The sequence below is a fragment of the Penaeus chinensis genome, chromosome 34, assembly GCF_019202785.1.
Source record: "Penaeus chinensis breed Huanghai No. 1 chromosome 34, ASM1920278v2, whole genome shotgun sequence".
NCBI lineage: Eukaryota > Metazoa > Arthropoda > Malacostraca > Decapoda > Penaeidae > Penaeus > Penaeus chinensis.
The window spans coordinates 21,590,351-21,592,850 of NC_061852.1; the positions used below are offsets into that span (position 1 = coordinate 21,590,351).

At 48.9% G+C, this 2,500-nt stretch overlaps 1 protein-coding gene across 2 annotated transcripts in view; it reads right to left on the reverse strand.

Moving 5' to 3' along the window:
- Positions 1–2,500, reverse strand: part of LOC125043891 (innexin inx2-like) — a 53,825-nt gene that overhangs the window by 37,578 nt on the left and 13,747 nt on the right. The window lies entirely within an intron of this gene.

The following is a 2,500-nucleotide window of genomic DNA, read 5'->3' on the forward strand; positions in this document are numbered from 1 at the left end:
TCCTCTCCTTCCTCCTCTCCTCCTCTCCTCCTCCTCCTCCTCCTCCTCCTCCTTCCTCCTCCTCCTCCTCTCCTCCTCCTACTACTACACTCCTCCTACTATCCTCCTCCTTCTCCTCCTCCTCCTCTTCTCTCTCCTCCTCCTCCTCCTCCTCTCCTCCTCCTCCCTCCTCTCCTCCTTCTTTCTTCTCCTCCTCCTCCTCCTCCTCCTCACTCCTCCTCCTCCTCCTCCTCTCCTCCTCCTCCTCCTCCTTCTTCTCCTCGTCTTTATCCATCCCTACCTCTCCTCCTCTTCCTCCTACCCCAAAGAGAGCACAGAAAACGGGAAATTTGCTTGTGTCAGGGGAAGCTATTTTTTTGCTTCGGAAGGCAAATTAGCATTAATTTTGACAAGGTCCTTTAAATCGAATATGGAATTAACACCGCGAGTTTTGATACAATTAATGGATTATAGTAATTGAAGGTATGGCGATCATGGTATTACTAATGGTGGTGGTCATAACATACAAATGAATGAGAGAGAGAGAGAGAGAGAGAGAGAGAGAGAGAGAGAGAGAGAGAGAGAGAGAGAGAGAGAGAGAGAGAGAGAGAGAGAGAGAGAGAGAGAAGAGGGAGGGAGGGAGGGAGGGAGGGAGGGAGGGAGGGAGGGAGTGGAGAGGAGAGGAGAGGAGAGGAGAGGAGAGGAGAGGAGAGGAGAGGAGAGAGGAGAGGGAAGAGAAGAGAAGAGAAGAGAAGAGATGAGAAGAGAGAGAAAGCGAGGCAGTAGACACACAGACAGACACAGTAATACCAGAAATAATCTCAAAACTCAAAAACCTTAAACCTTAAAACGGAGCAGAAATTACACCAGTAAAAAAATCGCAACTTTGCATAGAACAGGTATAAAAAAAAAGGGCCAGGTTAAGAGCAACTCTAGGGGTCAAAGGTCACGGAATTTCGGGACACAGAATAGATGGGGTAGGGGGAAGGGGGGAGAGGGAAAAGGGGGGAGGGGGTGGGAAGAGGAGGGAGGGGAAGGGAAGAGGAGAGAGGGGTAGGAGGAAGGGGGGAGAGGGAAGAGGAGGGGGGAGAGGGAAGAGGAGGGAGGGGAAGGGAAGAGGAGAAAGGGGTAGGGAAGAGGAGATAGGGGGAGGGAAGAGGAGGGAGGGGGAGGGAAGAGGAGATAGGGGGAGGAAGATGAGGGAGGGGGAGGAAGAGGAGGAAGGGGGAGGAAGAGGAGATAGGGGGAGGGAAGAGGAGGGAGGGGGAATGTAGGGGGCCAAAAGGAAGGAAAAGGGTTGGTATAGGGGGGTGGAGGGGAGCAGACGGTGGGGGGGAGGGAGTGGGGGGAGGGGGTGTAGTGTAGGGAAAGGGTTAACCGTGACTTCGAGCGAGTACAGCGAGACACAATGGGAAGAAAACCGGAACTGAATCCATTGAAAAAGATTCGTTTGCTCGTAATTCCCTTTTCGTTTTTTTTGTTATCATTATGTCCTTTTATTATCATCGTTATTATCATCTTTTTCTCTTTTTTGCGATCTTTGAAAATTGCGATTGCTATGAATAGAATTGTAGTTATATGAAAAGAATTTCTAAAGTGGTGATCATTATGATTATGATAATTTGTGGTATAACATTTACCTTTATTATTGTCATCATTATCATGATGATGATGACGATGATGATATTCTGATAATGACGATGATGATGATAATGATGATTATTATTATAATTATTATAATTACTACTAAAATGACTACTATTACAACTACTATTATTGTTAGTAATATACACTATACCTAATGTTGTCAATACACTGTTGTTGTTTCTGTTGTTGTCTTTGCGCGCATTTTTAACTTTTGTCATTGCAGGGGTCAATAGAGCGGTAAGGTGCAGAGAGCTGGAAAAAGAAGGTTTTATAGAAAGGATGGCGCGGTGATGGAGAGGGAGGGAGGGAAGGGGGGAGGAAGAGGAGAGAGAGGGAAGAGGGAAGGGAAGAAGGGGGAAAATGGAGAGGGAGGGGGGAGGAAGAGGAGAGAAAGGGAAATGGGTTGGGAGAGAGAGGAAGAGGGGAAGGAAGAGGGAAGGAAGAGGAGAGTGAGGGAAGAGGGAAGGGAAGAAGAGGGAGAATGGAGAGGGAGGGGGGAGAGAGAGGAAGAGGGGAAGGAAGAGGGAAGGAAGAGGAGAGTGAGGGAAGAGGGAAGGGAAGAAGAGGGAGAATGTAGAGGGAGGGGGGAGAGAGAGGAAGAGGGGAAGGAAGAGGGAAGGAAGAGGAGAGTGAGGGAAGAGGGAAGGGAAGAAGAGGGAGAATGGAGAGGGAAGGGGAAGGAGGAGGAGAGAGAGGGAAGAGGGAAGGAAGAGGAGAGAGAGGGGGAAGAGGGAAAGAAGAGGAGAGTGAGGGAAGAGGGAAGGGAAGAAGAGGGAGAATGGAGAGGAAGGGGGGAGGAAGAGGAGAGAGAATGGGAAAGAAGGAGAGAAGGATTGGAGGAAGATAGGGATAGATAGACAGGTAGATTGAGAGA